At 39.3% G+C, this 13,137-nt stretch overlaps 1 long non-coding RNA gene across 1 annotated transcript in view; it reads left to right on the top strand.

Annotated features, from left to right (window-relative positions):
• Positions 1-299: 299 nt before the first annotated feature.
• The window catches only part of LOC105486218 (uncharacterized), a 93,781-nt gene continuing 80,943 nt past the window's right edge, over positions 300-13,137 (top strand). The window contains exons 1-2 of the long non-coding RNA XR_011621075.1: positions 300-405; positions 3,064-3,300. This is a non-coding gene — a long non-coding RNA (uncharacterized lncRNA). The remainder of the gene's footprint in view (positions 406-3,063; positions 3,301-13,137) is intronic.

The raw sequence follows: 13,137 nt of genomic DNA, 5'->3' as shown, positions 1-13,137 counted from the left end.
GCCCTTAAAAGGGACAGAAACTGTGCACTCAGGGAGCTTGGATTTTAAGGCAGTAGCTTGCCGATGTTCCCAGCTGAATAAAAGCCCTTCCTTCTACAACTTGGTGTCTGAGAGGTTTTGTCTGCAGCTTGTCCTGCTGCATTTCTTGGTTCCCTGACCGGGAAGCAAGAACTGAGGGATGGCTGAGGCAGCCCTTTAGGCGGCTTAGGCCTGCCCTGTGGAGCATCCCCGTGGGGGGACTCTGACCAGCCTGAGTGACGTGATCCAAAGAGCACTCCTGGGTAGGCAGTTGTCCCGGTGGAACGCCTCACCAGAGCAGCGCCTAGCAGTCCCCCATGGAGGATTAACACAGTGGCTGAACACAGAGAAGGAACTGGCACCTGGAGTCCAGACATCTGAAACTTGGTAAGACTAGTCTTTGGAACTTGCCCCACTCCATCTGAGTGGAAGCGTGGCCTGATCACCCACGGTGTGCCTGTATTGGCACTTTTGTTCTGGTTTTGACTTGACTGGACTTGGTAAGGCTAGTCTTTGGAACTTGCCCCATTCCATCTGAGTGGAAGCGTGGCCTGATCACCCACCGTGTGCCTGTATCGGCACTTTTGTTCTGGTTTTGACTTGACTTGACTTGATGAGACTAGACTTTGGAACTTGTCCCACTCCATTTGAGTGGAAGCGTGGCCTGATCAACCACGGTGTGCCTGTATTGGCACTTTTGTTCTGGTTTTGACTTGACTTCAATTGCTGGATACTTTGGTTTTGGTTTTTGACTTGGCTTAAATTTCTCAGTACTTGAATTTTGGATTTCGTGGTATTCTGATTTTGGTTTGGTATAAATGACAAAAGTGTGTGTGTGCACTCTTTACCTGTTCTTTGTTTTGCGGTGAGTGTATGTGGAGTGAGTGTTTTATTTTGTCTTGAGAAAACATGAGTCAGGTGCAAAATAAACCCACCCCACTAGGAACTATGTTGGAAAATTTCAAGAAAGGAAAAAAAGGGGAGAGGCAGAATTTATATTTAAAAAGTTATATGATAAATTCTTGTCCTGAAATAAATTAACTAGTTATTTTTTTAAAAAGTTTATAATAAGTCAAAAAGTTGAAACATGTCAAAAAATTGTCTGTGAAAGTCATAAAAAAAGTTATAAAAAAATTTTTATGCAAAAAGTGTTATATAATTTAAAAGTAATAAGGCCTCCTGAGTAGTATTGAAAAAACAGTTTATGTGCAAGGTGTATAAAAAAAGTAAAATACACCTTTAGTAAAAAGATTATAAGGAGGCATAAGAATGTGGATTTTTACCTACATGAAAATGTTAAAAAATTATTGTTTTAAAAGTTTAAGCAAGTTTTAAAACGTTAATTGTAAAAAAATTTCTGTATGTTAACATATTAGCTAAAGTTAGAAAGGTATCATCCAGTTTTTCTGTAAACTGGACATTAAAGTAAAAATGCAACATGTTTTTCTTAAAGCATCAACCTGCTCTTTAACAAAAATTATAAAAGGTTAAAAAGAGTCTATAAAATCTTACCTGATGGTGAAACATAAAAAATTGCATAAATATGTCTACGAGGTTTTTTTGAAATTAAGATTAACATTAATAACACACTAATATAAAGGTAAAATTTAACTTATCTGGTATAAAAATCATACAAAAAGCATGCTTAAATATAAAATGGTGTTTAGCTTTTTTTGGTCTAAAAACTAATAAAAATAGGTGCTAAAGGAAACGTTCATTTTACTAGAGGATCATAGAAGTTAAAGACTTAAAACAAACTTTGCCAATTAAGACAGCATACCAAGATGCAAATGCCTGGTTGAAATGGATCAAATATTCCATCTGCACGTTAAACAAAAGCAATTGTTATGCTTGTGCACATGGCAGGCCAGAAGCCCTGATTGTCCCCCTTCCACAAAGGTGGTCCTCCAGTCGACCAGGCATGGGCTGCATGGTAGCTCTTTTCCAGGATTCTACAGCCTGGAGTAATAAGTCATGCCAAGCTCTCTCTGCTATATCCCAGAGTCCCTGTGGGTCAGCCCCCGAAGGCCATCCGGCTTCCGTCTCCCAACACTAAGTTCACTTCATGTCTCTCACGGCAAGGAGGAGACTTAGTATCCCTTGGAGACCTGAAGGGATGCAGTGAGCTTAAGAATTTTCAAGAGCTTATCAATCAGTCAGCCCTTGTTCATCCCCGAGCGGATGTGTGGTGGTATTGTCGTGGACCTTTACTGGGCACTCTGCCAAATAACTAGAGAGGCACTTGTGCTTTAGTCAATTTGGCTATCCCTTTCACCCTGGCATTTCATCAATCAGAAATAATAATAATAATAATAAGACATCATAAAGCGAGAGAAGCCCCTTATAGATCTTTCTACTCTCACATCTATTTAGATGCAATTAGAGCCCCACAAGAAATACCAGATCAATTTAAAGCTTGAAATCAAATAGTTACAAGATTTAAGTTAATATTTTGGTAGATGACAGTCAATAAAAATGTACATTAAATAAACTACATCTATTACAACCAACAGCAATTAGCTTTTCATGAGTTTAAAAGAAAAACTCATGTTGGCCCCAGCCTTGAGGCTACCTGACCTGACAAAACTCTTTACACTCTATGTGTCAAAAAAAAAAAAAAAGGCAGTTGGAGTTTTAACCCAGACTGTAGGGCCCTGGCCAAGGCCAGTGGCCTATCTCTCAAAACAACTAGATGGGGTTTCCAAAGGCTGGCCCCCATGTCCAAGGGCCCTGGCAGCAATGGCCCTGTTAGCACAAGAAGCAGATAAGCTAACTCTTAGACAAAACCTAATCATAAAGTCCCCCCATGCTGTGGTGATTTCAATAAATACCAAAGGACACCATTAGCTAATAAATGCTAGACTAACTAGATACTAAAGCTTGCTCTATAAAATTCTCCGCATAACCATTGAAGTTTGCAACACCCTAAACCTGCCACCTTGCTCCTGGTATCAAAGAGCCCAGTTAAACATAACTGTGTAAAACTATTGCACTCAGTTTATTCTAGTGGGCCTAACCTCTGAGACCATCCTTAAACATCTGTAGACTGGGAGCTGTACGTGGATGGGAGCAGCTTCACTAACCCCTGCAAAATGACTCTGAAAAAGACGACAAGCCCTGCTCCAGTCACACCCGGAAGCTGACTGGTCCACGCATGGCCGAAGCATGAGGAAACTCATCGTGGGACTCATTTTCCTTAAAATTTGGACTTGTGCAGTAAAGACTTCAACTGACCTTACTCAGACTGAGGGCTGCTCCCAGTGTATACATCAAGTCACTGAGGTAGGACAAAAGATTGCTACAGTCCTATTATTTTATGGTTATTATAAGTGTACCAGAACTCTAAAAAGAAACTTGTTTGTATAATGCTATTCTATCCAAGTTATATAGCCCAGGAAATAACCAACCTGATGCATGTTATGACCAATTTTAAGCCTCCCATGATCACAGTTTTTAAAATAAAATTAAGGACTGGTCCTTTTCTAAGTGACACAAGTAAAGTAATAGCTAAAACAGAAGAAAGAGGGGTCTGCAAAAATGTAACCTTAAAATCTGACACCTGTGCCGCTATTAATAGTAAGCAGCATGAGACGGAATGCGGTTCTCTAGATTGAGAAAAAAGTTACAAAGCAGAAAATAAGTATATCTGTCAAGAATCATATTTATGTGAAATGTGTCAATACTGGTCTTACATCATTTGGGCTACTTGAAAAAAACTAAAAAATAAAAAAGATCCTGTTTGGCTCCAAAAAGGAAAAGTCAGCCCCTCCTGCACAAGTGGGAGCTGCAACCCTTTAGAACTGGTTATCACAAGCCCCTCAGACCCAAAGTGGACTAAAAAAATATGTAACATTAGGCATTGATGGAAAATGACTAGATCCTAGCTTAAGCATCCTAATAAAAGGCAAGGTTCAAAGACACTCTCCAGAACCAGTATTTCAGACTTTCTATGATGAACTAAATGTGCCAGTGCCTGAGATTCCAGGAAAAACTAAAAATTTGTTTTTGCAATTAGCCGAACATGTAACCCAGTCTCTAAAAGTCACTTTGTGTTATGTTTGTGGAGGAACTGTAACAGGAGATCAATGGCCATGGGAAGCCCAAGAATTAGTTCCTACAGGCCCAGTTCCTGATGCATTCCTGGCCCAAAAGAACCACCCTGACAATTTTGGGGTTCTAAACGTCTCAATTATTAGACAGTATTGCATAGCTAAACAGTTCCACCCAGAATTCCACCAGGACTAGACTGCCCCCACCAGATTATACTGGATACATAGACATAGAGCCTATGCTAAGCTGCCTGACCAGTAGACAGGTGGTTGTGTTGTTGGCACTATTAAACCATCTTTCTTCTTACTGCCCATGAAGACAGGTGAACTTCTGGGCTTCCCTGTCTATGCTTCCCACAGAAAACAAAGCATAGCCACAAGTAATTAAAAAGATAATAAATAACCTCCTAAAAATTTCTACAATACTATAGGCCTGCCACTTAGACACAAGATGGCTCATGGGAATACTGGACCCCCATTTACATGCTCAACTGTATCATACGGTTGCAAGCTGTTTTAAAAATCATCACTAATAAAACCAGTCAAGCCTTGACTATTCTGGCCCAGCAAGAAACTCAGATAAGAAATGCTATCTATCAAAATAGATTGGCTCTTGACTACTTGCTAGCTGCTGAAAGAGAGGTCTATAAGAAATTTAACTTTACTAATTACTGTCTACACGTAGATAATCAAAAGCAAGTAGTTAAAGACATAGTCACATGTGCCTGTACAAGTGTAGCATGAATTCAACCCTGAAGCCATGTTTAAAAATTAGTTCCCAGCACTAGGAGGATTTAAAACTCTTATAATAAAAGTTATAATGGTAATAAAAATCTGCTTACTGCTCCCATGTTTGCTACCTGTACTTCTTCAAATGATAAAAAAGCTTCATCGGTATCTTAGTTCACCAAAATGCTTCAGCACAAGTGTACTATATGAATCACTATCAATCTATTGCACAAAAAGACATAAGTAGCAAAAATAAGAATGAGAACGCCTACTAATAAAAAGTGAGAGTCTCAAAAGGGGGGAAATGAGGAAAGAGAGAGAACCTCTCATATTGTTTTATATCGTTTTATACTCAGTACCTGTTTTAAGAAAAAACAATGAAGTAAAACCAAAGACAGGCAGCCCAGCGCCAGGCCTGGAACCAGGCCTGGGTCTGCCTGGCTTAAACCCAGTAGTTAAAAATCAACTCATGACTTAGAAACCAATGTTCCTGACATTGTATAGAAGAACATTGTGAAACTCCCTGCCCTGTTCTGTTTGACTCTGACCACCGGTGCATGCAGCCCCTGTCACGTACCTGCTGCTTGCTCAAATCAATCACAACCCTTTCATGTGAAATCTTTAGTGTTGTGAGCCCTTAAAAGGGACAGAAATTGTGCACTTGGGGAGTTTGGATTTTAAGACAGTAGGTTGCTGATGCTCCCAGCTGAATAAAGCCCTTCCTTCTACAATTTGGTGTCTGAGAGGTTTTGTCTGTGGCTCGTCCTGCTATAGTACTAACAGTAAGAAAAGTATCTCTGTCTATCTGTTTTAAAATCTATTGGAGATAGAATAGGATGGGATACTACTCATTCTTCATGTAGTTTTTTTTTTTTTTTTTCCTCTTCTCTTCAGAAAATCTGTACCCCTACCTCACTGATGCTATCCCAATAACCCCAGGCTTTAGTCACACATAGGAAATAGTTGCCATTCTGTGCTTTCATAATGGTTAACCATGCCTTTCACTTAAAGAATTCCAGAAATTGACTTTAGGAGAACTAAACATTGAACGAATCTTGTGAAGTGTTCCACCTTGGGAAGGAATGCTAAACAATTGATTTACAGCCTTATTGCTACTGGCCAGACCACCAGGTGGCCCATTACTCAATATAACCATAGCAACAAGATGCACTGACCTGCATACCCTACGTCTCATGTGCTTTGCCCAGCTCGGCCTGCATACCTTACCCCTGATGTCAATTCCTGTGCTTTGCTTAACAAAAATAATAATAAAAAAAACCTGCTGCAGATTTTGGCTTTTTCAGAGAGCCAACCAGAGGATCCTTACACCTCAGCTCTGCTGTCTCCCTTGTGCTCAAGCACAAGTCCCAAAATAAAAGCCTTGTCTGGGAAATCTTGTTGGCCCTTTGTTAACTTCTGTTACATGGGAGCCAAAGAGCCTGTGGTCTGTAACATGTTCTCTGGCAACCGTGAAGTGATTATGGGATGTGGAGAGCATTTTTCTCCAAGGAGGAGGCTTGTGAGCCAGCAGAATGGTGGGGTGTGTGTGCCCCCTTCATGGGTGACAGGTGGTCACCTGAATCTTTGACTCAGCATTGCCACAACTGGTGAGTTTTCCTCCTGCCTCCCCGAGACTGCCAGACAATGCTTTCTCTCTCCTCCTGTCCCCTATTTGTTGTGTCTTTCTTTTTCCTTCTTCTTTCTTCCTACTTTTCATTAACTTCATCGGTTCAAATTGAATAGACACCTGTGCAGGACAGATTGCAATGGCTGATTGGTTCAGCTGGTAGGACTGTCATCTTTAAGTCTGCTAAGTACTTTTCCTCCCTTTCCCACACCTGTGGGGAAGGGAAGCCTGTGGACTTTTCTGTTGTCTGTCTTTACGGGCATGTTATCCAATGGACTCTGGGTGCTGCCTTTTGAGGAGAGAATTGACAGCACATGGTTCCAGAGTTTCAGCTGCTCACGTCCTAATCCATTTTTCCATTTTGTGTGTTTGATGTGACAACATATTCCCCTATGCCTCCTATTGGGTGGCATCTTGTAAAAAATGAGAGACTTTTGCCTATGATTCCATAAAACAGAAAAAGATGTGCTTTTTGTGTTTGTTTTTTTGTAGCATGGCTTGTCCCCCACAGCTATGGCATAGTGAGCGGGGTCATCAAAAGCCACTCTGCTCTTCTAGAAACTGCAGAGAGAGGAAATCCTAAAACCTGACATGCTGGAAAAAGGGTAAAAATTTCTTACCAGCCAAACTCCTGGCCTCTCTCTGTGTAAACCAGTTGATGAAATGGTAAAAATCACTGTTTGTCTCCCCTGCAAGACTTTGATTAAAGGGAAAAGGGATTTGTGAGACTAGCCTTCATCTGTAGCAAATCTGGTGTACTTTGAGCTATATAAATTTGTCTTTCTGTGTTGTTCTGTCATAAAGTGTGGCCCCGCAGGATAAAATACGAGCCTAGGCCCTCTGTAAGCCTTCTTTTGCAAGCAAGCCTTGCAGGCTGCTCAGCTACAAACTTTGCTGTGGGTCCCTGAAACAAAAGCCAGATGAGGTTTCCCTCTCATCTTGTTTTATGTCCTTGGGAGCTTGACCATGTGACCATGTGGAGGTACCTCTCTTGGTCTCTACCATCTGGAGGGCTGGAAATTTCAGGTTCGTGTCAGGCAGCTAGCCTGAAAGGACCTGGAGTGTGAGCTGCATCAGCACACTCTTTACCCTGAATATGTCATGCTCTTGAGTGAGTTTTGTCTTGAAAGATCCCATGTCTATTTGGCTTTAGTTGTCTTTTGCTATCTTAGGTCATTTCTGAGAATGAATTATTGGGGACCATGGAGATGCCTCCTCTACTCCCTCTAGATATACCTTTTGCTTATATAGTAAAAACCTCTAAAATTACTATGTGAACTTCAAAAGGCTTTTGGATTCACTCACTGTTGGAACTAAGTACACCATCAAAAGAAAAGGACTTTAGAGATCTCTTATTCTCAACAATTAAAGAAAAAATGGTTTAAAATAAAAGAAGGATGCATAATAATGTCATAGCTAGCCTTTAAAATGATCTTGAGCATCCTGGTCAACAGAGTAAAATGCAAAATTTTTAAAAAATTAAGAAGTTATATTGAGCAGTTAAAAATATTTTACAACCTAAAACATGACTGCGCTAGGCTCCTTCTGGGAAGAGCAGTGGCAACTGCCATGTGTTGTAGCTCAGTAGCTATAGACCTCGCCCTTTCATGATGTGTGTGGCCTCCGTTCAATTCTCAGCTTAAGGAATAGGTTCTTTCTGGTTTGTGACCTTTAATACTTGTTGATTCTTTTCTCCTCCATGAACAACTTCTGAGCCTGTCTCTTGAATTTTTCTTTCTTTGAGTTATCTTTGGGGCAATTTGAGCTCTTGTAAAAACCACTTGCCGTCGTTTTGGAGACAACTTGTGATTCTGTGGTTAAATCATAACCTTACTTAAGGCTTATTGGTTTCAATCAGGAAAATACCTTTGGGAAAACAAAAGGCTTAAAAGCTAGAGGTGTCAGCTATTTGTCCCAGCTAGAGTCTGGTAATAAAAGATTTAAAAGAATTTTTAAATAAAAGAGCTCTATGCTTAGAAGTGAACTTAATTAAAAGGGGATATCCAAGATATACCTGTACTTAAAAGGCCATTATGTTTTTTTCTCTTCTTGGATCTTGTTTTTTGAAAAAAAAAATATATATTTATTTATATATATAAAATATATATATTATATTATATATTATAAAATGTATCATATATTTAATACACATAATATATAAGTATATATAATATATAAATATATACAATATTACATATTTTATATATTTATAAATATATACAATATTATATAATTTATTATACAAATTTTATAACATATAATTTATTAAATAATTATATATTATATGTAATATATTAGATATAAAATATATATTATAAAATATATATATGTATTTTTTTCTTCTTAGTTGACTGAATTGTTTCTCCATTTATTTTTGTCTGTCCTCTTGCTACCCTCAAGTTCACGTAAGAGGACCTCAGGTAATTTGTGACAGCCTTGGGAAAAACAGAGGAGGTTCCGCAGGCCTCATTTTGGGAGAAAGCTCTGCTTTCCTCATGGAACCCAAATAATTGTAAGTGGGCAGATCCCTCTCAACTAAGGCTCTGCTCTGTTTTGCTTTGTGTTACCTGACCTCTTTGACTTTTGTGGGCATCAGAAATTACTTTGCATTATTAAAAAACACCCTTAATTTGTAATAGCTAAATAAGAGATACACTTTTAAAAATGTCTAATGGCAATTGTTTATAGTGAGTGGCTACTACTACAAGCCGGTACTCCTTTCTTTGTGCATTTAGATAAGAAAAACATGCTCTTGAGCCCCTAGAAGGTATAGAATGGGGGATGGGCTGATTACAGAGTGGGCTGATTGGAGTCGGGTTGCCCACCAGCCTTGGAGAAATGTCCTTGCAATGAACTACACTGTGAAAGTGTTGCACTGTCCCATCCCATAGTATTTCTCTGTTTTTTGGGACCCAAGATTCAGTGTAAAAATGGGATTCTTGAAAACTCTCCATGCGCCAGAGTATCCGCTTTTCCTAGCTATCTCACCTGAACTTTTACTCAAACCATATTTTCTTGGTTTGATTAAAATAGAAATTCTCTATCTTATTTCACCTAAGAGTTGTCCCTTTAGAAATACAAATTAGAGTTGCCTTACTGACAATTGTTTAGGACCGGGAACAGGTACTTAAGAGACTAATCGTCTACAACGGAAAACAAAAGGTTTTTCTTTGCCTTTTAAATAACTACAGAAAAAAGAGGGAGGAGAAAATAGATTCAATTGGCCTCATGCTGTCTTTTTGTTTGGAAAGTGGAGTCTCCCCTCTATCAATGAGTAAAGGTTTTTGGCTTAAAAAGTCTTTAGAGGCCGGGCGCGGTGGCTCAAGCCTGTAATCCCAGCACTTTAGGAGGCCGAGACGTGCGGATCACGAGGTCAGGATATCGAGACCATCCTGGCTAACACGGTGAAACCCCGTCTCTACTAAAAAAATACAAAAAAAACCCCCCAAAAAAACTAGCCCTGTAGTCCCAGGTACTCCGGAGGCTGAGGCAGGAGAATGGCGTGAACCCGGGAGGCGGAGCTTGCAGTGAGCCGAGATCCGGCCACTGCACTCCAGCCTGGGCGACAGAGCAAGACTCCGTCTCAAAAAAAAAGAAGCTTTTAGAGTTATCACTTTGGCTAAACAAATGGCTTATAGTAGCCTGGGATTCTATTTTGCTTTATCAATCAAGTGTTTTAGACTTTTTGATATCTGACAAACTTTTCAAGATCAAATTAAGCATTAGGTCCTTTTAGGTCCAAAAGATATATATTTGGCTCATTTGATATATTAAACCCATACAAGAAACATTGTTAAATTAAAAATGTTGTTTAGCCTTCATTAGATTATATTCCTATAAATGTGTTAATATGTATTTGAAAATTATATGAGATTCCTATAATTCTGATATTCCTCAGTATGTTATCAATAATTGTAATTGTTATGTTAAATTATTGTGTTCCACGGAGATTACCAGATTTCTTTTTTTTTTTTTTTTCTGAGATGGAGTTTTGCTCTTGTCACCCAAGCTGGAGTGCAATAGCAAAATCTCGGCTCACTGCAACCTCTGTCTCCTGGGTTCAAGTGATTCTCGTGCCTCAGCCTCCCAAGTAGCTGGGGTTACGGGCATGCACCACCATGCCCCACTAAGTTTTGTATTTTTAGTAGAGATAGGGTTTCACCATGTTGGCCAGGCTGGTCTTGAACTCCTAACCTCAGGTGATCCACCTGCCTCGGCATTCCACAGTGCTGGGATTACAGGCGTGAGCCACCACACCCGGCCTGATTACCAGATTTTCTTGTTGATTGTGTCATTAGTTAGTCATGGCTATCCTAAGACTTTTCTCATGCACAGACAATCGTTATCTTGTTTTGATTCTTTTCTTTTTAAATTTTTATTATATTTTTATTATACTTAAAGTTCTAGGGTACATGTGCACAACGTGCAGGTTTGTTACATATGTATACATGTGCCATGTTGGTGTGCTGCACCCATTACCTCGTCATTTACATTAGGTATATCTCCTAATGCTAGCCCTCACCACTCCCCCCACCCCATGACATGCCCTGGTGTGTGATGTTCCCCTTTCTGTGTCCAAGTGTTCTCATTGTTCAGTTCCCACCTATGAGTGAGAACATGCAGTGGTTGATTTTTTTGTCCTTGCAATAGTTTACTGAGAATGATGGCTTCCAGCTTCATCCATGTCCCTATAAAGGACATGAACTCATCCTTTTTTATGGCTGCATAATATTCCATGGTGTATATGTGCCACATTTTCTTAATCCAGTCTACCATTGATGGACATTTGGGTTGGTTCCAAGTCTTTGCTATTGTGAATAGTGCTGCAGTAAACATACTTGTGCATGTGTCTTTGTAGCAGCATGATTTATAATCCTTCAGGTATATACCCAGTAAGGGGATAGCTGGGTCAAATGGTATTTCTAGTTCTAGATCCTTGAGGAATCGCCACACTGTCTTCCACAATGGTTGAACTAGTTTACAGTCCTACCAACAGTGTAAAGGTGTTCCTATTTCTCCACATCCTCTCTAGCACCTGTTGTTTCCTGACTTTTTAATGATTGCCATTCTAACTGGTGTGAGATGGTATCTCATTGTGGTTTTGATTTGCATTTCTCTGATGGCCAGCAATGATGAGCATTTTTTCATGTGTCTGTTGGCTGCATAAATGTCTTCTTTGGGAATTGTCTGTTCATATACTTTGCCCACTTTTTGATGGGGTTGTTTGTTTTTTTCTTGTAAGTTTGTTTGAGTTATTTGTAGATTCTGGATATTAGCCTTTTGTCAGATAGATAGGTTGCAAAAATTTTCTCCCATTCTGTAGGTTGCCTGTTCACTCCGATGGTAGTTTCTTTTACTAATGGTAGTTTCTTTTAGTTTAATTAGATCCCATTTGTCAATTTTGGCTTTTGTTGCCATTGCTTTTGGTATTTTAGACATGAAGTCCTTGCCCATGCCTATGTCCTGAATGGTATTGCCTAGGTTTTCTTCTAGGGTTTTTATGGTTTTAGGTCTAACATTTAAGTCTTTAAACCATCTTGAATTAATTTTTGTATAAGGTGTAAGGAAGGATCCAGTTTCAGCTTTCTACATATGGCTAGTCAGTTTTTCTAGCACCATTTATTAAATAGGGAATCCTTTCCCCATTTCTTGTTTTTGTCAGGTTTGACAAAGATCAGATGGTTGTAGGTTTGTGGTATTATTTCTGAGGGCTCTGTTCTGTTCCATTGGTCTATATCTCTGTTTTGGTACCAGTACCATGCTGTTTTGGTTACTGTAGCCCTGTAGGATAGTTTGAAGTCAGGTAGTGTGATGCCTCCAGCTTTATTCTTTTGGCTTAGGACTGACTTGGCAATGCAGGCTCTTTTTTGGTTCCATATGAACTTTAAAGTAGTTTTTTCCAATTCTGTGAAGAACGTCATTGGTAACTTGATGGGGATGGCATTGAATCTATACATTACCTTGGGCAGTATGGCCATTTTCATGATACTGATTCTTCCTATCCATGAGCATGGAATATTCTTCCATTTGTTTGTTTCCTCTTTTATTTTGTTGAGCAGTGGTTTGTAGTTCTCCTTGAAGGGCTCCTTCACATCCCTTATAAGTTAGATTCCTAGGTATTTTATTCTATTTGAAGCAATTGTGAATGGGATTTCACTCATGGTTTGGGTCTCTGTCTGTTATTGGTGTATAAGAATGCTTGTGATTTCTGCACATTGATTTTGTATCCTGAGACTTTGCTGAAGTTGCTTATCAGCTTAAGGAGATTTGGAGCTGAGACTATGGGGTTTTGTAGATATACAATCATGTCATCTGCAAACAGGCACAATTTGACTTCCTCTTTTCCTAATTGAATACCCTTTATTTCTTTCTCCTGCCTGATTGCCCTGGCCAGAACTTCCAACACTATGTTGAATAGGAGTGGTGAGAGAGGGCATACTTGTCTTGTGTCAGTTTTCAAAGGGGACACTTCCAGTTTTTGCCCATTCAGTATGGTATTGGCTGTGGGTTTGTCATAAATAGCTCTTATTATTTTGAGATACATCCCATCAATACCGAATTTATTGAGAGTTTTTACCATGAAGGGCTGTTGAATTTTGTCAAAGGCCTTTTCTGCATCTATTGAGATAATCATATGGTTTTTGTCTTTGGTTCTGTTTATATGATGGATTACATTTATTGATTTGCATATGTTGATCCAGCAATGCATCCCAG

This window comes from Macaca nemestrina, chromosome 3, assembly GCF_043159975.1.
Source record: "Macaca nemestrina isolate mMacNem1 chromosome 3, mMacNem.hap1, whole genome shotgun sequence".
Lineage (NCBI taxonomy): Eukaryota > Metazoa > Chordata > Mammalia > Primates > Cercopithecidae > Macaca > Macaca nemestrina.
This window is presented reverse-complemented; position numbering and strand designations above follow the sequence as displayed.